The 25,009-nt window shown below is 41.8% G+C and overlaps 1 protein-coding gene across 4 annotated transcripts in view; it reads right to left on the bottom strand.

The window, feature by feature from the left end:
* The window catches only part of YAP1 (Yes1 associated transcriptional regulator), a 451,661-nt gene that overhangs the window by 404,954 nt on the left and 21,698 nt on the right, over positions 1-25,009 (bottom strand). The window lies entirely within an intron of this gene.

A 25,009-nucleotide genomic window follows, 5' to 3' on the forward strand; every position in this document is an offset into this window, starting at 1 on the left:
AAGGCAGCCTTCCCCAACCTGGTGCCCTTCAGAACTTTTGGACTACATCCCATCAGCTTCAGCCAGCATGGTCAATGGTCAGGGATGACAGGAAGTGTAGTCTGACACACCTGGAGTGCACCAGGTTGGAGGAAGCTGCTATAGGGCCAATCAATGGAGAAGAAATGGAGAAATTAAGGAGATTCACTATTAAAAAGGCCAATTACATTCAACATAGATTTTAATATTCAACTAAATATCAGTAACCTTATTTTTATAAAGTGACTCATTTACACTGAATCGGCAATGAGCGTTAAGTCAGCTAATGCAAGAGTTGCTTTTTTTAAAAAAGAAAAGAGAAAGAAGACTATAGTGCCAGAATGTTATTACTTGCCTCATTTCCAGTTCCTCAAATCTGCTTACTGAGAATTCCAGGAATAGAAAGAGCAGAGAGGATTAGAAATCTGACTGCTTTAACAAAGCAGTTGTAACATGTGACGCAGCACGTCTTCCAAAGAAGAATGACATTACAGGCAAGCTCCTGAAAGGTGTGCCACATCAGACAGACACACACGAGTTTCCAATATAGCCAATGGCTCCAACATAGTTTGGTAAATCCCACAATATGGGGAATAAGGCAGTATAGTGGGGTCTGGAAACAAAGCCCTATGAGGAGAGACTGAAAGAACTGGGCATGTTTAGCCTGGAGAAGAGAAGGCTGAGGTGAGACATGATAGCACTCTTCAAATACTTACACAGAGGAGGGCCAGGATCTCTTCTCGATCCTCCCAGAGTGCAGGACAAGGAATAATGGGCTCGTGTTACAGGAAGCCAGATTCCAGCTGGACATCAGGAAAAACTTCCTGACTGTTAGAGCAGTATGACAATGGAACCAGTTACCAAGTGAGGTTGTGGGCTCTCCCACACTAGAGTCATTCAAGAGGCAGCTGGACAACCATCCGTCAAGTATGCTTTAAAGTGGATTCCTACATTGAGCAGGGGGTTGGACTCGATGGCCTTCCAATTCTACTATTCTATGATTTTATAGTGTTTCTAAAAAAATATGTGCGTACTTCAAGATGCTCATTCTAGTTTGTAGGCGAACACATTTATTTATTTTATAACTGCCACAGTGGGGGTTGCTGTATTAAAACTCAACTGTTTCTACACTTCAGTGCAGATAGAAGAAACGAGTGGGATAAGCAAAAAGCACAAGTGGCACTGGGTAATGCATAGGTATTGCTACGTTAATGCACATTTTGCAACACACATTTGATAGCCAATACAGCTCCAAAACTATTATTATTTTTTATTCTGGCAAGAACTTTCCACTATTTAAAACTATTTTTGCTATGATGGCTTTGCAGACTATTTTAGTGGACAATGCAGACCACTTGCTGATATCCCTTAATTCAGGTTGCAATATACTTTCAAAACCTTGCTGATGAACACTTTGAAAAGTTAGTCCTCATTAGCTGCTTTCAGTCTTCATTAAAAAGGAAGCGATGACAGTTCTAGATGACTTTCACAATCCTTTTTTTTCAATAAACATCCATTAAAGTAATATCTAATCCTCTCACTCTCTCATTTCAAACACACAGAGTAACTTGCTGGAAAAAGTGCCTCAGATACCACCCACAATCCCAATAAGATAGAGAAATATGAATGCTAAAAGTTAGAGCCGCTGATGAAGTTAATGCACATTTGTGGAACACTTATCAGCGATTTCTCTGGGATCGTCCCAGAGCCAAATTAAATATTTTGAACTGCCTGGTTCATGTTGTTTACAAAGAGTTTGGCTCTTACTCCTTTAGTACAGATTCTGCTCTTCAGAGGGATATCTCTGGCTCCTTACACGGCTTGCGTCTCACATTACAATTTCCACAACCAACGTCTTTTCAGAGAGAGAGAGAGAGACGGTCTGGGAGGTAAGCAGTTTTATGACTTGGGAGATAACATGTGTAGCCTTACCTCATGAAACAGTGCTAGCTATTGGGCCTTAAACACCAGGAACGAAGATAAGGGATACAATTTGAAGGAAGCATTCCATAGAACAGATTCAAGCTATGGTTTACTACTATTTTTAATTTACAGCCGGAGTGCCAATTCCAAATGTAAAATATGTGGTTTCCAGCTATAGCTTTGGTCCAGTTACTTCGTTTTGGGCATCATCCTGACTGCCAAAAACATGCAGAACTAGCATGAGGACCCAACCCAGTCTAGGAACACAGCCATCAATGCCAAGGCTGAATCCTGTTGTAAGTGTGTGATTCTCAAGAAGTAAAATGGGTATTGTTGTATGTCTATATCCTTGCTAGAAATGGAAGAGAACTATGTCTTAAAGCCAAATTATCAGTACAATCCTGGAAAGCCTAACTAATGTTATTTGCCATCATTAGAAACTGGCAGAATTCCACTGCCAAGTGGAACACCACAACTGGCACCAACTGTGACCTTTGGTTAGACATATAAAACTCCCATTTGCCAAAAATGGGCAAATCTCCCCTAGACCTGAACACTTACTGGCTTAATGCAATTGGGTGGACCCGATTGTAGGCTCTTTCAAAGTGAGTAGATTATCTGTGTGCATTTGTTTATCATTTCCATTTCACTTATACCCTACTCTTCTTTGGCAAGGTCAGAGCAGATAACAAAAGGTTCCCAAGCAGTCTCCCTGCAGACAGCTGTCTGAGACCTCCTTAAACTTTAACAATTCAACAGTATCATGTGACCACCAATTGTTTTTTGGGCAGCTGAGATGGAATCAAATGGTAGAGAGGCAGGAAGTCTAACAGAGTAGTGCTAATATAAATCAGCTGGAGAGACACATTTGCTTAGTTCAGAGGACTCTCTCAGTCATGGCTTGAAGGCTCAGAATATGCTAAGACCTTATGTCTTTCCTCTGTCCCTCTGGTGTGTGGACTTGTTCTTATTTATTAAATTTATATACCGCCCCATAGCCGAAGCTCTCTGGGCAGTTTACAAAAGTTAAAAACAGTGAATATTAAAAAGTACACAAAATTTAAAACCATCAAAAATATAAAAACAGCAGTATAAAACAACAGTATCCATTTAATCAACAACAGCTTGAAAAAGCTGTGATGTTCATACTGAGTAAATGAGAGGTAGTAGGCAACCAGGAACCTGCATTCTCCTTATGTTTTGGACTATATAACTCCCATCAGCACCAGCCAACATAGCCAGCTGTCAGGAAAGGAAGAGGGAGGATACAGTACATCCCGAATCCTGTCAACCATGGTTTGTAGGATTCTTAAACCAGGCTGGACGAATGCCACCTGTTCACCAATTCACTCAAAAGAAATCACCTAAAAACCATGGAAGGCAGGATTTAGACAGGAGAGAAGTGCTGCCACCAAGGTATGATGCCCAAGAACAATACCCTGCTCAAAACTACTATTGCTACCACCTGATAATGAAATTGAACCTGGAGCAAGACTTTACCAACTTATTCCAAACAGTTGGGGTACACGTAGGAAGAAGTGTACCAAAAATACTCTAGACCCAGGCTATTTTGGACTAATTTCACATTCCATCGTTCCCAGAAGGAAATACAAAGCAAATGCAATTATACCAATCTAGGTGTAATAGGTCTTTAATGGTCTAACACATCCAGATAAGCAGGCTTATTCTGTGCCGACTAAAGCTGGTGAACAGTATTCAAGTCAGCCACATGTAGAACCCATTTTAGTTGTTGGTCTGAGATTACCATGGCACAAACCATTGACCCGGTTCACACGATCACCATTGGCTAAACAAGCCACTATGCCTTGTTTAAGCTGTGGCATGTGCTCGGTGCCACTTGCTTAATTCTCTGACTAGGCTCAGCTTGTCATGTCATATGAACCAGGGCAGAATGGCTTATATGAGGGGAAAGCAACCCTCAAATAACCCATGCCTTGCTGTTGGGTTATTTCAGGATTCTTTCTTCCTCAAACAAGCCATACTGCCCAGGTTTGGATGACACAAGCCACAAGCCACATCCAGGCAGGGAATTAAGCAAACGGTGCCCAGAACGTGCTGCGTATATTGTGAGAACTTGGCCATTGTCAACAAATCCTTGGTCTCCAGCAGGGGTGGGCAACTTGTATGGCCCTAAGGGGGAATTGAGGGGGACAAAGTATCCATGGCAGACTACACGTTACTCACTCCTGCTGTCCAGGAATGGGCAAAAAATGCTCCTAGTTACGGCTCCTAGAGGAACAAGGAAACTGGCCTTGCTTCAAACTTGGCTCATAGAAATGCAACCTAAATCAGGAAAAGGCATAATAACACCTCTCAAGTCACGGTCATAGAATAGTACAGTTGGAAGGGACCTATAAGGCCATCGAGTCCAACTCTCTGCTCAATGCAGGAATCCAATGCAGTCTTTCCATTATTTCTGCCTTGTCTAGGTTTGTTAACCACCTTCTAGTTCAGCACTGCTTATAGAAAATCCTAACCAAAAAAGAAAAAAAGAACTCTTAAATCTGAACAGAATGAAAAATAGAACTAGGTGTTGCCAATAGTTATTGCCACAGACACACTCATAGCATTAACTATGCTTATGTCATAGGAAATAATTGCACCAAAAAGGCATACACAATCCATGTATCTAATGACTCTCATTAGTGATATATATTATTGTAATAACCTGAGGATTGAGATTGGTATTCCCTGATTTCCTAAATAAATGAAAGTGGGGAGCTCCAATCTCTGTACCATTACAGGACCCTGCCTCCCAATTTCTTACTTCTAATGGAGCAATGGAGGAGACAGGGGAGGCGCTGGTGAAGACTCTGGGGAGGCCAGGGAGGAGGGTGCATGCCTCAAGGGAAATACAGAGTCTTTTCCCAAGACTCTCTCTCTGCCCTTTTGCAGAGGCAGATCTTCAAAGGGTGGCAAAGCTTGCTTGGAACAGGGGACTCTGGGGAATATTAGGTCACATTCCCTTCTACGGGCAAAGTTGCCACCTGTTGCATTTAACCAGTGCTGTAGTTCTCTTTCCTGGCTATGCAAGTTATTCATATTGTGGGTTTTCTTTTTAGCCCAATGACCCCGTTTCTCTTGAGGGGAATAAGTAAGCAATATAGGCTGCATTCATGAAAGACTATAAAGATGGTTTCAACAACAGAATGGTGTTTAGCTTAACTCCAACTCTCTTTAATTTTCTCACCAGGAGGCAATTCAAAATATTGCAGTGGCAGGGCTGGCATTAAAATGCTCAGCAGGCTGACTGCCCGGATTTATGGCCCACTTACCAAGCCTATGTTTGTTGTGAAATTGTTATTTATAAAGTCACATGCTAGGGCTTGTTCCCAAGCTCGCTAAACCTACACGCTTAATTGACTCTCTGGACAATGCTTTATTGTTGACCAATCTTTCTACAGTTCCTCACACAAAAACGTATGCTCTCTTGTTTGGGTTACACTGTTTGTACATTTGCTCTTGTCTATTTTCAGAATTGTCAATGCAAAGTTCAAATGCAAGACACTACAATTATACGAATGAAAGATAACAATTATTAATGCTACAGCAAATAAACTGCAAGTCAGTTTTCCACATAAAGTGTCATCATCAGTGACTAGTCTCACCACACTTTTTGAACAGAGTATAAAGGAGGAATTCTAGCCTGAAATTTCACTGGCATCATCCTAAGTCTATACACATACCTGTATCTAGATTTGTGAGTATTTGAAAGCAAAGATTAAACAATTGCACTTTAAATATTTACTATCTAGAATAGGAAAGGCATCACTTATAAAATAACTTGGAAATCATTCGCTTATCTAAAACTAAGGTAATAAACCTAGGTTCACCAGGGCGAAATGAAGAAACTTGTCTAACTTTATGGCACAATTCCAGGTAGTTAAGCATTAGTATGTTCTTCTCCTCTTCCATATATCAATGATTAACAAATGGCATATTTATAACTTTGTTGTTTCTGTTTTTTATAAACAGATAGAAGATAAATTTACCAATATATAGAAGAAATATGACAGCAGCCATGTCATTTTTGAAAAATATTTGGAGTACCAAGGGATTTAAAGTGCAGGTGTTGCCACTTTTTTTTTTTTTTTTTGCATTCCAAGATGCATTGTCTCAGTCAAAGAGACTGAAGCCTACTGTATGTTCACAGTTGCTAGTTCAGCCTTGGGACCTTAAATCTAATTGTGCCTTCCACGATCTGGATGCCAACATATTTAGACCTGCACCACACAGAGGGCATCCACAGGATCATCAGCAAGGTTAAGAGACTGCTGGCCCAGAAACAGAACCAAGATAGGGTAATATAGCCAGGTAAACAAGTTGAGAGAGTGTAAGGCAAGAAGCAGGAGTCAGTCAGTTTGGGCCAGAAGGGAAACGCAAGTGCAAAGGGAAGGATAATAGGGAGTGGGCTTCTGGATCAGAACAAATACATACAATGACCTGGTTTGCACAATCACCCCAGTCCATTCAAGCCCCCTGATGTGGCTTCTTGTGTCATCTGAACCCAGCAAAGGTGGCTTATAGGGGATGTTAACAAACCACTCCACACCCCTACCGGGGGTGTGGGGTTGTTAACCATTCCGACAAGCCACCACACCAGGTCTGGATGACATGAGAAGCCACAATGGTGAGGATAATTATGTAAATCAGGCCAGGACATGACCAGCATGTGCAGAGTGGGTTAATGAGCCACTTTGAGAGAGACGCACATAGACACAACAGAAAGAACTCGGCCAGCTGCAGGTGGGATGAATAAGGTAACCAGCAGGCAATATAGTCCAAGCGGCAGGAAAGGGGAAATCAAAATTGAGCACAGGAAAGTTGAGTTTGCCCAACCTTGTTCCTGGACACCAGCATTGGTTATTGGATATTAGCACTACATAAGGCTGAATAAGATTTTAAATTGAGTTTGGGCAAAGTGTCAGGTATCCTCTTTGGAATTTCAGAATAGCCCCATGGATATTATCTTCTGGCAACCTACCAATTCTCCCCTTCCCTAATTACTCTAGGATCAGGAAGAGGGACTGAAATTTTGCAGCAACGGCAATACTTGAAGACTTCCCATAGCAAAGTCTGCATCAGAGAATTCTAGTATTTTTTGTATTCCCTCCTTCAGGACCTCACTGCCCAGAAAAAGAAGGGAACTGACTACCCCCCTCCGCTCTAAGGCAATGTAGCCATGGGTTCTTGAAAAGATGAGCAGGAGCAAGCTTCTGTACTGGTTCCCACACGCCGGCATTTCCCACTGTGATAAATAACCCAGGGACGCTCCATCCCTGGGCTGTTTATCCTGACAGCCAAACCCTGAACTCTGGGCTGCTGAGACACAAACAACCCACAGTTTGAACCCATGGATTTCTTCTGAAGTCTGTTCTATTGATCTAAATGGGATTTATTCCCAACTAAGTCATCTGACCTACTCAGAGTTGTGAACAACTAATCGCTCAGAAGCCTACATGCTATTTAAAGTATCAAGGTGTAAGCTTTGAAACATAATTTTAAAGTGGAGATTTACTGGATGTATTTTAACTTTTAATTACTTTGTGGGTTCCCCCATCTCTCTCTCTCTTTCTTACACACACACACACACACACACACACACACACACACACACACACAGAGAGAGAGAGAGAGAGAGAGAGAGAGAGAGAGAGAGAGAGAGATTTTACAGCCTTGAACCCTTCTGCAAAATGCTGATATACCTAATTATTCTCAGGGGTACACCTATGAACTTGCGCCCTAAATCTTTTAAGGATCAAACTAGCAATACCCCTGACTTTGTGGATAATTTTAAGACATAAAAGAGCCTCCAATAATGATCTCAATCAGCAGGCAGGTTCATACAGGAGGAGCTTCTTCAGATATCCTGCCTTAGGGCAAGGATGGGAAACAAATGGCAGTCCAGATGTTGGACTACAACTCCCATCAGCCCTAGTTAGCATAGCCAGTGGTGAAGAACAATGGGAGTTACAGTACGATAGCATCTGGAGGGTCACTGGTTCCACACCTAAACTAGAAGCATCCCTATCAAAACTTCTCAAGCTTCAGAAAGGCAGCTTCTTTGCAGAGTAGCTTACTACTGAAAAATGGGGTGGTAAGAAGGGAAAGCAGCCAATAAATATAATTGGTAAAGTTTTATTTTTATAAAACTACATATCAATGACCAACCTAAATGTCTTTCGTATGATAAAAATTGCTATGTTTGCAGCTTCTCATTGCTCAACCAACTTGCCCTCGGATCTTATGGTAGTGGTGATGTCAAATGCCAGGTCAGTCCAGATTATGATCTCATTTATTCATGATATAATTGTGTATGATGGGACTGACCTGGCATGTATAACTGAGACCTGGATGGGTGACCCTGGGTGGGAGTTAGCCTCACCCAGCTGCACCCAGCTGGGTACTTGGTATTGCATTAGCACAGACATGAGGATCAGGGAAGGGGGCTGATGTGCTCTATAGGAATTTGATCTACCTCTCCAGGCTTCCTGTCCACCTATTGATGTACTAGATTCATGCCTGATTGTGACACTGAACTGGACGAAGGCTAATAAAGTTGCTGTTTGTGGGTGTTTCTTCTGACTGGATGGAGTTGATTTGTAGCTTGGAGGCTCTCCTGGAATCATCATTGCCACTTGAGGCTCAGGTGGCCTAAAGAATCATCATTGTCACTTGAGGCTCAAGTGGCCTAAGTGGAATGGAATGTATTCTACCAGTTTCAGCTACACTCCCTATCTGAGGAGGAATAATCTGGCTTCCGTACTCTGTTCTGGTAACCTCCAAGTTAGAGCACTGCAATGGTCTGTATGTGAGACTGTCCATGAAGACGGTTCAGAAGCTGTCGTTTGTGCAAAATATTTTATATTATGTTTTTTCATGCTGTGAACTGCCCAGAGAGCTTTAGCTATTGGGTGATACAGAAGTGTAATGAATGAATGCCAGTTTTGAGTGTTTGTATTTGGTGCTAGGTAGTCAGGGGCTGCTGTACCTACCTTCTTGCTTCCTGATACTTGTCTTGGCCAGACCATTTCTGGCTGATCCCGTCCTGCGCATGTCTTACTTCCCTGCCTACTTGCTATCTCTCTCCCCATTTCTTCTCCTAATTCCTTTCTCACCATATCTGTTCCCCATGGCTCGCTCCAAGCTCATCTCTCCCAACCTAATTCCTATTCGGTGTCTCCCCCCCTCACAGCTGCCTTTCTCGTGCTCCTTATGGAACTGTCGCTCTATTGCTTCCAAGGCCCCTGTCATCCAGGACTTGTTCTTCTCTAGATCTCTCCACCTCCTTGCTCTTACTGAAACCTGGCTTCCTGCCCATGACACCGCCATCTCTGCTGCCCTCTCTCTTGGAGGACTCTCTTTCTCTCACTCGAGTCGCCCAGAGGGTCGAGGTGGTGGTGTGGGTCTCTTATTATCGAGTTTGTGCCAGTTCCAGCCTCTTCCCATTCCACCTTCACACTGTTTCTCCTCCTTTGAGGCACATGTGGTGAGACTCTTCACTCCGCTGCGACTGCGGGTTGCAGTTCTCTACCGCCCCCCTGGCTCATCCTCTAAATTTCTCTCTGATCTCGACTCGTGGCTGTCCTTTCTCCTCTCTGACAACTCTCCTACTCTGATTTTAGGTGACTTCAATATCCATGTAGATGACCCTCATGATGCTGCAGCTCTACGATTTCGCTCCTTATCTTCCTCTTACGATCTTAAGCTCTGGTCTGAAGCACCCACACATTCCCTTGGACACTGTCTGGATCTTGTCCTCACTCGGAACTGCTCTGTCCTGGACTTTTCTATCGCTGACTTTCCTCTGTCAGATCATCATCTAGTCTCTTTCAATATTACTCACAATCCCCCTCCTTCACGTCCCGCTTCTCGCCCTTGTCGTGACCTGCATTCTATCAACTACGAGGCTTTTTCTCAGTCCTTAGCCTCCTCTCTTCCTTCTGTCTACACAGCCGTCTCCTTGGACTCAGCCGTCTCCTCCTTTAACTCCTCCTTATCTTCAACTCTTGATAATCTTGCTCCATCTACAACTCGGATAGTTCGCCCCTCTCAACCCCAACCGTGGCTCACCTCTTTCCTCCGCTACCTTCGCTCTTGTTCCCGGGCAGCCGAACGCCTCTGGCGTAAGACCAAGGACTGGGCGGACTTTGTCCACTACAAATTTGTTCTCTCCTCTTTCTCTTCTGCCATTTCACTGGCCAAACAGCAGCACTACTCAACGTTGATCCAGTCAAACGCTAAGCACCCTCAGCGGCTCTTCGCGTCCTTCAATTCTCTTCTGAAGCCTAATCCGCCATCTCTCCCTGCCTCCCTGTCTGCCAACGACTTTGCCTCTTTCTTCAATGCTAAAATCCAAACTATACGCTCCGATCTAGCCAACTCTGCTCCGCTTCCAGCTCCTGCCCCTCACCTGTCAGCTCCTCCTTCAACTCTCTCGGCGTTCCCTTCGGTCTCAGCTGATGAACTGTCTAAAATACTGCACTCATCGAAGCCTTCCACTTGTTCCCGTGATCCGATTCCCTCTCGCGTCTTTATTAATCTTATCCCCGCTATCCTCCCGTCCTTGCTTCACATCATTAATTCTTCTCTGTCCTCTGGTTCATTTCCTTCTGCTTTTAAACATGCTACAGTCTCTCCCATTCTCAAAAAACCCACTCTTGATCGACTATCCCTGTCTAACTACCGACCTGTCTCCCTCTTGCCCTTTGTCTCAAAGATCCTGGAACGTCTGGTCTACTCTCGTTGTCTTGACTTTCTCTCTAATAACTCTGCTCTGGATCCCTTTCAATCTGGCTTCCGTCCTTTGCATTCCACTGAAACAGCCCTTACCAAGATCACCAATGATCTTCTTACTGCCAAGTCTAAAGGCCATTATTCTGTTCTTATTCTCCTTGATCTAACCGCAGCCTTTGACACGGTTGATCACGATCTTCTCTTAGATTCCCTCCACGACCTTGGACTCTGTGGCTCTGTCTATAACTGGTTCGCCTCCTATCTAGAGGGTCGCTCTTTCAGCGTGTCGGCTAATGGCAGCTCGTCCTCCTCTTTTCCCCTTTCAGCTGGGGTTCCGCAAGGCTCGGTGCTTGGCCCGTTGTTGTTCTCTCTATACATGCTGCCCTTGGGCAAGCTCATTCAATCTCACGGCCTCCAATATCACCTGTACGCCGATGATACACAATTATATCTTTCATCTCCGGAACTTTCTCCAGATGTTCACGATCGTATCTCGGCATGTCTTTCAGATATCTCAGCCTGGCTGCTTCATCGTCGTTTGAAACTTAACATGGCAAAGACTGAACTGCTAGTTTTTCCTCCTAAACCTTCTCCTCACCTCTCATTCTCCCTTACTGTCAACGATGTCACGCTTACTCCGGTCAAGGAAGCTCGTAGTCTTGGCTTTATATTTGACTCCTCGCTCTCCCTTACTCCTCACATCGAGGCAGTAGCTAAATCCTGTCGTTTCTTCCTGTATAATATTGCCAGGATTCGACCATTTTTGTCTGTCTCTTCTGCCAAGACTCTCGTTCACGCACTGGTTATCTCTCGGTTGGACTACTGCAACCTTCTTCTCTCTGGCCTTCCTTCGTCTCACATCAGTCCGCTGGTCTCTGTCCATCACTCTGCCGCTAAGATCATCTTCTTGGCCCGCCGCTCTGACCATGTCACTCCACTTCTGAAATCTCTTCATTGGCTTCCAATTCACTTCAGAATCCAATATAAACTTCTCCTACTGACCTTCAAAGCTCTTCACGGCCTAGCTCCTGCCTATCTCTCCTCTCTCATCTCACACTATCGCCCCGCTCGGGCTCTCCGCTCCTCCGATGCCATGCTTCTCGCCTGCCCAAGGACCTCCACTTCCCTTACTCGGCTTCGTCCTTTTTCTTCTGCTGCCCCTTACGCCTGGAACGCTCTTCCAGAACACTTGAGAACTACAAACTCAATCACTGCTTTTAAGGCTCAGCTCAAAACTTTTCTTTTCCCTATAGCCTTCAAATATTGAGTTTGTTCTGACTTTACACTGTTGATTTTGCCCTACCCTGTGCCTGTTTACACTTCCCTGTGCCTGTTTGCATTCTCCTTCCCTCTTTATTGTTTACTACAACTTATTAGATTGTAAGCCTATGCGGCAGGGTCTTGCTATTTACTGTGTTATCTGTACAGCACCATGTACATTGATGGTGCTATATAAATAAATAATAATAATAATAATAATAATAATAATGGGTCCTCTTGCTGAAGACTTGGTCATTCTATGGGACATGGACTGGACCCCAGAAGTTGACATGATCACCTCCAAACACCCTCTCCCCCTTATGAGAGCCAAACTGACTTCTTAGTATACATTGGAGTAGAGGGCAATAAAGCAAAAAGAAAGATGGCTGTAACCCAATTGGAGAAAGAATCATATTGAATGTGACCAAACACAAGGCAGAGCTTATTATCAAGCTCACTCTATGGCGGCGGGGGAGAAGGAGGAGTACTTCTTGACCCTTTTCCAGCTTGGCTCAATACATCTAATAGTGAGGGGCTATCCACTTCTCCTTGAGACAGGGAGTGGTAACAGCCTCTTTGAAAGAGGCTGTATTTAGAGCATTCCTGAAGAAACCTAACCTGGAAGCAGAGGAAAACAATAGACTACTTAACGCTACCTGGGCTAGACTATGCTCTAGATACCTCTAACCACAGAGTTCAAATCATGCCGGACGTGGTAGATTTTGCCTTCAAAGCCTCTTGCAGAGAAACTGTCTGAATGTATACACACACACACACACACACACACACACATATATCTACCCATCACATCATTCTGAAAGCAGCAGCAGCAGCTTAGCAGAAACCCATTACACTCTGCTCAGAATGTAACTATGTAAATGGCTTCTGCTTTTTAATCATATGGTCCAGAAAAATAATTCTGTACAGGAAACAAGTCCTTGGCTCAGTAAGAATAAACTGAATGCAAATTATTAAATATTTTCGCCTTAATTGTGAAGTAATTGCAAGAAGACAGATTGTAGTGATGGCCACCAATTTGGATGGCTTTAAAAGGGGGTTGGATAAACTCCTGCAGGTGAAGGCTATCAATGGCTACTAGCCCTGATGGCTATGTGTTACCTCCAGTATCCGAAGCAGTAAAGCTATATGCACCAGTTGCTGGGGAACATGGTGGGAGGGTGCTGTTGCTGGTCCTGGGTTGACAGCTGGTTTTCCACTGTAAACCCAGTGCTGGACTAGATGGACCTTCGGTCCAATCCAGCATGGCACTTATGTTCTTAAGACATCCAGTCAAAAGCAAAGATGCCAACTGTGATATTGCTAACATTTCTTATACTGTTTTGCACTGCATATTTATTTCAGAAGGAATACCTTGGACATGTTCAGACACATAACAGTCATATATAGTGCACATTTGGAGGATTACGCCTACTCTTCAATGCATTTGCCAAAAGAGCCAAATAGCATACACACTAATATGCACGTGCCCCATAATGTTCCATTCTTATCCCTCGATGTTAGGTTTATGTATACTAGGGAATGTGTATAGAAATATATGTGTATATACTAAGTTGAAATGTCATGGCAAAACACAGAGGCGAATTGTAATTTCAATGCCCCATCAACTCCTCAACATGCAGAGTTTGCAGTACGTGTGATTGGCTTACAAACGTCAATAACTGATACGATGAACAGGCTGTACTCACACTCACACACCCCAACAAAAAACTACAAATCTGCAGGACTGTTAAATTTAAACATTTAGTATGTTTTTCATAAAGTTAAAATGGAATGTAAACATTCTATTTTGTTTAGTCTTTCTAGAACAAAAGCACTGTTCATTCACTAAAATATGCTTCCCTGGAAGTTTGAAAGAAAATATAGTAACCTGCAGGGTAGGAAAAAAATCTATTCTAAGGGTTCCTTGGGGCAGCAGAGACAGTTAAAAGTGGTTTAAAGTCCATTTATATTTGCACTACTGTACTATATGTGATCTGAGTCACAATCAATTACCTTCTGAACTTTGAAGTAAGAGGTTTGGTACAGAAGGTATAACCTTGATATAGTAGAACCTTAAGAAACTTCTTAACATTTTTAAATGATCAGTTTATTATTGCTCCAACTAGTTTGCCTTTGTGTTGAAATCTGCCCACTCCTCTTAAATTTTTATTAATGCTCTAAATTGTGGCCTCTGGCAAAGACACCAAACTCAAGATTCCTCCCTCACAACCCCGCTCCTTACACACATGCACAGTCACATACAGATATATTCCAAAATGAATCTCAAGATGAATAGAATTTTATAGGAGTTCAAATCTAGGCCAATATGGCTGTTAGGTATTAAGTTTCATACTCCCTCAGGTTACTAGAACAAAGAAAAAAAAATGCATTTATGAGATCAGCCATACTAGATCAATTGAAGTCTTCGCTGGAAAAAAGTCACTCCTAAGCCGTAGCTCAAAATGAAATGAAAAAACATTCCTCTGAAGCCCTTTGTACAATATGTATAATTTTGTACTGGGGTTATTCTAGCACATGCCTTACCAGATAGAACTTAAAGGGGAGGGGGCTGCTTATGGAACTGAATTGTTCTCTTTTCCTCAACTCTGCCGTGTGACCTCTTTAGTTATTATTTCAGCTAAGTTAACTTGCTTTGGTAGTTATTAACCTATTCATCCCTACTTTGCATTGGGAAAGCAAAGAACTGAAAGGCATTTTAAGAGAGCAAAGTTTATACAGCAAAGGTTCTGAACTCTTTCTTCAGCAGAACTACAGGGTGGAGGAATCAATTAAGACTGCAAGTCAATCTCCAACTTGCTCAGCAGCTCTGCATAAACAGGATTCAGGTTGCAGCCCTGAGGGGGGGAAATGTAAAAGCCTTCAAGGTACTAATTGATCGTTAACAGTAAAAGCTAAAGAACTGTCAACACAGTTTTAGAAAATTAATTTTAGCATGGATTCCTGCAGATGTTAGGGAGATACTCACATGATTAAAACATTTACTCAGCTCTGATCACAAGCCAAAAATGCTAGCTTCCAGTTTTCACCACTCTTCCTTCAAAAGCTGAAGGCCCCGCCATTTGGCAAGGCAAGACAGCCAGCTCAAGCAGCAGATTTTGGGTGCCATTACAAGTCAGATGTAATCCACAAGGCACAAATTACCAGGAAGTGCATCAGCCCCACCCAAATGAATGGAAGATGCACACGAATATACTTTTGATCTACATTTATATCTCAAGAGTAGATAGTACCAATGTTAACAACGGATAGAGGTGCCACTGTTTCAATTTTATGCAGAGGATGTTCAAGACCAGCCTAAACTGAGTGCCTCGCTACTAACATACAGCCAATGGGACAAAATGTTCTTCCTTGCTTCCCAGAAACATCCAGTTGGACAATGTGTGAAGCTGGATGCAAGAGTAGATGGACGTTTGGTTCTATAGGAAGAGCACTGATGGATAAGACAATCTGTTCCCCTATGATCCATTTGAGATCCTCATGGCCTGCTGTGTATCCCACAGTCCTGATCACACAGAGAAAGTCACAAATGATCAGGGCACTGAGGAAAGGGATGCATTGGCTATCCTCCAGTTCTGGATCTCACTCCCCTGGGTGTTTGCCAAAGCTTAAGCAGGAGTGCTTTCTAGAGGCAATGTTTATTCTGGCAGTGATTTCATATCCATGGGATGGGCATCAGATTATTTTAGCAGCTTTTCCTGTGATTTATACAGGCTTTTTAAAAATATATAGCAATCTACCTTTACCCTATGAGTTTCTGGGTTTCTTTTCCACTCCAACAGCCCCACCTTACCTAGCATGCAACTCTGAGTAATTGTACCAAATAAGATTAACAACGTTTTGGGCCTGATGCGGTATCAGCAACAGGTTGTACAATTTCTTCCCATAAAACATGTAGATCTTATCTAGTAGAAGACCTACAGAATATCTAGTAGAAGACCTACAGAACATATCTATTATACTTATTAACTTAATAACCTCACCATTACAGCCGTCCCCCTTGAAGGGGGACTTTAGCTTTGTTTGAAGGATTTAGTATTTACTTTAATTGACATTTTATTGCGAAATTATTTTTAAAATGATACAATGCCCTGAAACTTGAATAGGGTGATAGAAATATATTAAATAAAGGTGCAAGATAAAAACATTTGATAAAATGTACTCTTTTCAGAAAGATCTAAAAAACTGGACAGTGCTATTACATTTAAGGGGATTTCTTTTTAAAACAACAATAACAGTGAATGAAATGCAGTCTAGCCTGAGGGCAAACAAAATCCTAGGCATGCCTGAACTGTATTCACATACAAAGTATAGTATTTCAGACGTTCTTTTTCAATAGGAAAAAATTAAAGCCACTGTGAAACAGTCTATACAGCTAAATGTGCCTTGCCCCCCCCCCCCCAAAAAAAAGGTTTGTATACTGACTGATACTCTAAGATTCAGCTACATATATATACTGGCAGTTTTCATATATAACAGTAGGAAGTCCATTTGAATCTCTGTTGCATTGTTTATTATATATGACTGCTGTAATGTGGGAAAGAATTCAGAAGAGAAACAGACCAACACTAGCCAGTGTAGGTTTTTTATTTACATTACAAGCAGGCTTGAGCCTCATATGTAAAAACACTCCATCTTACTCTTAAAATCTGATGTAGAGGAGGGGACCTGCCTTAAGCTCTTTAGGTGTATATCATCACTACTTCCAAACCCCTCAAAGGTTTCAGTAGAGAAGTTTCCATAACATTTGCGAAAAGTAGCCTCGAACCAAACATTACTATTTAGAGACGCAAAATGCAATGCTAACATTTGCTCTCAAAGTGTTTTGCTGATATCCAAGAAATAAAGTGAGCAATTTCCCTCTGACTCCACGACCAGACAACTGAACGAAAAAACCCAACTGTTTAAGACTATGATAAAAGCATACTCTGCTATAAGGAATACAACCCAAAGCAGACGTACACAGCAAGCAAAACAAGCCACACTGAATTCAGCTGGGCTTACTTTAAAGTAAGTATACATGCTTTGGATCAAGGGTAAATCAGTTTTCATATGAACCAACGTGCAACCCATACTAATTAGACTCCTGCTGATGCTAGTCAGGAGCAAGTACATCACTGCCATTTTGCTCCCACATGATAGCACTCTTCAAATACTTGGAAGGTTGTCACACAGAGGAGGGCCAGGATCTCTTCTTGATCATCCCAGAGTGCAGGACATGGAATAATGGGCTCAAGTTACAGGAAGCCAAATTCTGGCTGGACATCAGGAAAAACTTCCTGACTGTTAGAGCAATATGACAATGGAACCAATTACCTGGGGAGGTCATGAGCTCTCCCACACTAGAGGCATTCAAGAGGCAGCTGGACAGCCATCTGTCAGGAATGCTTTACGGTGGATTCCTGCACTGAGCAGGGGATTGGACTTGATGGCCTTATAGGCCCCTTCCAATTCTACCCTTCTGTGATTCAATGAGTCAGAAGTAAACTGTTCAGACCACCTAAAGAATAGCAGGGTCTGTTTCTGTACTATAACTGATGCAAACAAGGCCAGTGCAAACAGGATGTGCTTTCTGTTCTTCAAGGCTGGTAGGAGCAAAGAAGATCCCAACGAAATAGGGTGGGATACAAATGTTTTAATAAATAAAATAAATAGATAAAATCAGAACAAAAAATACAAGAGCTGCTCTCTTTTAGCTGTTGGCAATTCTAGTGAATCTTGGGAGAGGGGAAGAAGAGGAGCAATCTGAGGCTAATGGTACACCCAAGGAGCTCCACCTCCTATTTTGGAAAATCTGGTTCAGTGTGCACACCTGCATGAATTCCTGTTCTTCAGAAAACAAATTCTCGTTATACCTGATTGATGAAAGAGATTTCCTGTTAATAAACTGTTTTAAATAAGTCTTAATTTATACATGCATTGGCAATTATAGTTAGTGGTTGCAGATTGTGAAAGCAATGCAGATGGAGAAGGGTTTAAAACAGAGTCCTGCTTTATTAACATTTATCAGTATCAATGAATCACAATCAATGAAATGTGTGGAAGCAGTTTTGGGATGGATGAGAACAAACAAACTGAGGCTTCATCTAGACAAGATGGAGGCCCTCGCTGTCTTGGGAGGGCTACTGCCCTGAAAGGCAGTTAAGGAATATTTTAAATAAATAAAATTAAATAAAAATAATATGGATCAGGAGATCTGCATGGAAGTGGGCAACTGGTACTAGATAGTGAGGCACTTCTTCCAAAATGCCAATTATGCAGCCTGAGAGTTCTTCTGGATTTGCCATTATGTCCCCATATCTTTGTAACACCCTAGGCAGGCACATACAGCTTCACTGTAGCTGGTTATTAAATGCTTTGAAAACACTTTTTATTTTGGTCTCCCTTTGATTAATTTGCTGAGCTGGGAGTTTTAATCTTTCCTAGCGTTTAACTTTGAATTGCAGTTTATAGTATGTGTTTTACTGCTTTATATATTTTCTTTTCTTTTTGTAAGGTGCCCTGCCATGTCAGAACAAGGGCCCCTGAAAGGCAAGACAGAAATGCATTAAAAGCAAAGGTTGTATTTAGCCTATTAGGATTTCTCCTAATAAAATGGAGGGCAGAAGGAATCCATTAGCACTGCATAGAACAACAGCCTGTCAGCTTCAAGAGGTTAAACTAAATCCTAACACAGTCTTCCCAAAGCTTGGAGAAGGCCCAACGTAACACACTGAGAGAAGGAAGCAAACTGCTGGATCCCAGTCTTTGCATTAGTCGCAAGGCTAAAGTCCAACCTGCACAAACTCTTCTTCAGTCCTGATTCCGCAACATTCATATGCTTCTTTCTATTAGAGATCCTCATCTTATAGAGGCTGATAGTTTTTTAATTCTATAAAAAGGACAAACTGATTTTCATCTATATTTGTATGAATGCAGCCTGGGCCAGTTCTTAGAGCAAACAAGCTCCTTATGACAGCTAAAAGACTGACATTGGAGGGATAAACGTTCACCTCCCATAATGCAATGGACTGAGGACTTAACAATGCTATCAACATTTGAACAGATGGTATTTAGGCGCCATTTGCAAGTGGATCAATACATGGGTGTTTGGTCTACTTTCCTTGAAACCTATGCATAACTCCACCCCCACCCCCCCTGTTTTTTTTTAAAAAAGTATGGTGTATTTGATGGAAAAAAATGTCATTTCTATGCTTGTAATTTTAGTTATTTTTTATTTCACAATTCGTTTTCTGTCCTATTCTGCTAAATTCACAATAAAAGAAAAAAAGAACAAACGGGCTAAATGAAACAGCTTTCATTCACCGAAGTAGTTAAGAATACAACTTAAGGATAAACTTTCCAAACTCACAACATGTTTTACTCCCCACCATAGCTGAAAGTTACTAATAGGCAAAACACTATACATTATTCTTTCTCCAAAATGAACGTTACAAAATTCAAACTGTAGGATAAATATTAAGAGCAATCACACAACACATTTCTCTATGCAGTGTGAAAACTCCACTTAACGGTTGAGTTCCTAGGGGGTTCTCACCACACAACGTGTTCCAACTCCACTGTTGTGTGACTGTGGGCTACTGTGGAGTTGAGTAATAGCCAATGTGACATTTGATTGGTAGTTCCTCCCCCTTCTCTCCTCCCCCTGTCCTCCCGATGGTATCCCATTAGCCATTGCTGCAAAAACAAAAACAACATCCCGGCGGCTCTCCTAAAGTGGCATTCACTGCTTTTGCCACTCTTGCCAGGGAACTCTGTAGCCAGTGGGAAAAGTCAACACAACAGAAAACTCCACAAAGCCTTCCACACAAAACACAACACAACTTTCCTGTGCAGTGTGGATATTCAGAGTGGAGTGTTTTCTAAAAAAAAACCCCTCCACCACGGGGTGGAGTTTTCCCTCCAAACAACACATTTCTTTACAGTGGTGTCAAAACTCCACGGTTGAGTTCTGAAACCACCATTGAGAAATGTGTTGTCTGAACTGAGTCAGACAGCTAGAAACCTGTACTCTTGTAACGAGAATGTGCGGAGGCACTATCGAGAGCAAGAAGAGAACCTTTGGAGAGCCTAGTTGCCTCCAAGGACTTGTATTGGACCTCTATATATTTTCACAATTATGGTTTTCTTATCTTCGTTGTCTTTCTAGAAAAGAAGGGAATGTTCCAAGGCACATTTTGGCCACAATCAAGTATTCTAGATATGAACTATAACTATCACTACATACCTCCACAGCTAAAATCACAGCCACTCTTATTAGCCACTTTTAAATTAGTCTCAGAGAAAATATATCCACTGTCTGAGCAATAGAAATCAAAATGGATACATGTCCAAAGATTTATCAAAATTAAGATTTTTTAAAAAGCTTATACCAATTTACTTGGTTGTAAAGCCAATGAAACTCAGTGGAACTTAGTTCTGAGTAGACATATACAGGATTGTGCTGCAAGTATCTAAAAACAACTGCTCGTGGTTTAAAAGAAAATTCAAAACAGATTGACCTACATTAAAAGCACTATCCCGTACATGAAGGTCCATAGAGTTCAATTAACCTTACTTCTGACTAGACATGGACAGTATTCTGTTGTTAAACTAAGGCATGACAATCAAGCACACTGGCTGCGTTCATATGTCTCAATAAAACACAGTTTAATGCGATTGTAACAAACCACAAGGAGGAGTTCTGAAGCTTTTGTTTTTATTTTTTCTGAACTGCAGATTTCCATGTTGTCCAAACTGACAAACTGTGGTTAACCTTAAGTATAGTTTGTTTGAAACAAGCCAGGTGACTAGTTAAGATTAACCACAGTTAATTGGTTTGGATGACAGTTAATCTTAACCAGAAGCAAAAGCTTTTGAACTGCACCTCACAACCACACCAGGAGAGGAGAGAGGAGGTGCAATCCCAGGAGGAATCTTGGCTGATTTCCCATCCTGATAAACTATGGTTTATGGTGACATCTGAATGCAGCCATTGGTTTACTAATGCTTCTAAAAAAAGTATTGTGGAGAAAATATCCAGACTTCTGGAAGCTGAGCATTATAAACAAGATGTCAGGTATTGATGTTACTGTAGCTTCCTACTTGAACAAGGGACTAGAACCCAGGAGTATCTCGGCATGTCTCTCAGATATTTCAGCCTGGCTGCTTCATCGTCGTTTGAAACTTAATATGGCAAAGACTGAATTGCTTGTTTTTCCACCTAAACCGTCTCCTCATCTCTCATTCTCTCTTACTGTCAATAATGTTACACTTACTCCAGTCAATGAAGCTCGTAGTCTTGGCTTTATATTTGACTCCACGCTCTCCTTTATTCTTCATATTGAGGCAGTAGCTAAATCCTGTCGTTTTTCGATCATTTTTGTCTGTCTCTTATGCCAAGACGCTTGTTCATGCACTGGTTATTTCTCGGTTGGACTACTGCAACCTTCTTCTCTCTGGCCTTCCTTCTTCTCACATCAGTCCGTTGGTCTCTGTCCACCACTCTGCCGCTAAGATCATCTTCTTGGCTCACCGCTCTGACCATGTCACTCCACTTCTGAAATCTCTTCATTGGCTTCCAATCCACTTCAGAATCCAATATAAACTTCTCCTGTTGACCTTCAAAGCTTTTCACGGTCTAGCTCCTTCCTATCTCTCCTCTCTCATCTCACATTATTGCCCCGCTCGTGCTCTTCGCTCCTCTGATGCCATGTTTCTCACCTGCCCAAGGGTCTCTACTTCCCTTGCTCGGCTTCGTCCCTTCTCTTCTGCTGCCCCTTACGCCTGGAACGCTCTTCCAGAACATTTGAGATCTACAAGCTCAATCGCAACTTTTAAAGCTCAGCTAAAAACTTTTCTTTTTCCTAAAGCTTTTAAAACTTGATGTTGCTCGGACTTTATAGTTAGTTTTATCCTACCCTGTGCCTGTTTACCCTACCTAATGCCTGTTTGCATTCCCTTCCCCTCCTTATTGCTTTACTATGATTTTATTAGAATGTAAGCCTACGCGGCAGGGTCTTGCTATTTACTGTTTTACGCTGTACAGCACCATGTACACTGATGGTGCTATAGAAATAAATAATAATAATAATAATAATAATAATAATAATAATAATAATAAGGAGATTGCATTCTGTATTCATATGGTATGGCCTCTACATTACGCTCAGTTCTCAAATTATGACTAAGAATCTACCAAACAGCAGACAAATCTATTTTCCGTCTAGCTAAAAAATACGACTTCACCTGATATTTAGTAGCCCTCACTTCTGGAAATGTAGCCTTCAAGTAAATGAATTTGCTTAACATCTTTGTACATCTGCAAGGAGTCAAGCAGTTTTGTTTCTTGTCTTTACGCAGACATAAGTTCACACAGCATAGAAACATGTGGGTCACATGACCAATAGGTATTGGCTTACACTCCTAAGCTGTAAAGGTTACATTTACAAATCAAAGTAGGGATCTACAAGTTTTGGCTGGCGTTAGTATCCAAGTCAAAATTTGTGGTCACCAGGACTCCCTTCCTGTTGTTTGCCAACTCCAACTCCACCAACTGGAGAGGAAAGGGGGCCCTTCTTGTTACTTTGCCGGAGGAGGATGGAATGCTCACCATGGTGAGCAGAGAAGTGCACAGCTGAGCTTTACTTAGGCTTCCTCAACAAGCCTGGATACTATGAATCTCAAGATTAGATATTTAATTTAAAACAAGTACTTTTCTTTGTGATTTAAGATCTATCCTTAAAAATTACAATGGGCCAGATGACGACCAACAAATTTAACTATTCCTCTCTACCTAGACGAAGGGGGTGGACGTAGAAAGAAAAAGGAGAGAGCAGGGTGAGGGGCTTGAAGACAAAGTGCCATGATTTACAACCAAGCATCATGATTTATAACCAACTCTTGTTTGCCTCTTGGAGAGGTCAAGACCTGAGCAAATAAAGGTGCTTCCATGGCAGCAATAGAAAGCCTTCTGCTAGAGTACATGGGCAGCCAGAAACATGAACAAACAGCTTCCTTTTGTTAAAGCACCGACATCCCCTTTCACAGTTGGAAGTTTTGGTTTTCCTTTTCAATGAAGCAGCCCTTAGGGCCAGAGTAGACAAGATGGCGGCAAATATATTTGTCTAAATGCAGATCTGCTACAATCATCTATAAAACTGTGGGGACGGACAATTTTTATGGCAAAGGTAAACTGCAGCCCTCCCCAAAATGAACATCAGTGTTTGGCTGAGGGGAGAAGCTATGTGGAAAGGGGTTCAGCATCCCTCCACCCACATGTCCCTTTTGTTCTAAAGACTGGACCTTCCCAGGTACCTCCATCTCCACTTTATATGACTGGGGTATACCTAAGTTTTTAAAATCACCAGCTATTACTTTATAGTTCGACCTTAAGAGTGGAACCCCAGGTAATATGCTTACTGACAAGAAACTATGTAAAGACATTGCTAAACATTACTTGCTAACGTAATCTAAACGAAACATGTTAAGCAACTGTAAAGGACTCAGAAAGGAGCAAATATAATTAGAAGAATAAAATGCAACCCATTTAATAATTAAGAACATAAGAAGAGCCGTGCTGGATCAGCCCAAGGGTCCATGTAGTCCAGCATTGGAAGTGAATTCCATAGTTTAACTATGTGTGGTGTAAAGTACGTCCTTTTTCTGTCCTGAATTGTCCACCAATCAGCTTCATTGGATGACCCTGGTTTCTAGTATTATGAGAGAGAGAAATGTCTCCCCATCCATTTTCTCCACACCATGCATAATTTTATAACATGTCTCCCCTTATTCTTCTTTATTCTAATCTAAACAATCCCAGCTGCTGTAACCTTTCCTAAAAGGGGAAATGCTCCAGCCCCTTGATCATTTTAGTTGCCCTTTTCCGCACCTTTTTTCAACAGTGCAACATCCTTTTTTAGGTGTAGTGATCAGAACTGTACACAGTATTCTAAGTGTGGCTGCACCCCAGAACGTGCCTTTTTCCTTCAAATGATATGGTAAATCACATTTCATGGAATCATATTTAAACATTAGAATTCAAAAGCATTTCACTTCGGACATTAATAATTAAAAGAACTTGTAAGCTGTCCTAATACAAGGATGAGTAACTCCTCTTCCTCTCAAAACAGAATTGTTCAGTTCTGTATGTTAGTGTAATATCAGCTTTCCTTCTCTATTAAAAAAAAAAAGCTCTCAGGGTTGCAAAAATAAATGATAGGAAAATGTTGTAATACTATAGGCAGGCAAGTTTAATCAGGAGTGGGCTGCTCCCAAACATTACAACCCAGAGTACTCTGATCTTGAGTCTACACATATAATTTTTTATTCCTCCCCACCCCACACACCCTGTCCCAAAAATGCCCGTACTTCATCCAAAATCAGTTTTGAAACATAGAAAACATTAAAAGCTGTTTGCAGAGCAACACAGGGGGCTGCTACTCAAACACAAAAAAAGTCCAACTGAACGTGCCTAGAGGAGGAGCTCTCTTGGGCTGTATGCAAAGAAAGCAGGAACAGAAAGCAGAACATGAAACTTCCTTGTCCTGGGTCATCTGCCCCCAGCCCTTTAATGAACAAAATATACTAGGGCAACAACAGCCAAAGCCTGGAGAAGTGACATTTTATATCTTCATTTAGCCACCACTGCCCCCCCCCAAAAAACAACAACATACGTTTATTACATATTAATTTTCATTATCACTCACTTTAGAGGCCTGTTATCAAGCAGAGAATGATACCAAACATTATATACATCGCTAACACTAGAAAGAATTATCACCCAGGACTGCTTTACTTTGAAGTACAATATATCCAGTACAATATACCCACAATATATTTGGTGAAGTTCCCTTTAGTTGTCTCTTTCCAACAGCTCTGCCTGCAGCAGAGTACTCACTCCAAGGATGTTGTAAGTATTTTGCTTTTTAAATGCCTTGTGGTATTTAGCCTGTCACTCTTTCTGGCAATGCCCACCCACTGAGCTGCCAGTGCTCCCTCTTCCCTAACTCTGCCTCAAGACTAAGATAAACAGGCAGACGCTCCCCCCATCTCC

This window comes from Elgaria multicarinata, chromosome 5 (assembly GCF_023053635.1).
Source record: "Elgaria multicarinata webbii isolate HBS135686 ecotype San Diego chromosome 5, rElgMul1.1.pri, whole genome shotgun sequence".
Lineage (NCBI taxonomy): Eukaryota > Metazoa > Chordata > Lepidosauria > Squamata > Anguidae > Elgaria > Elgaria multicarinata.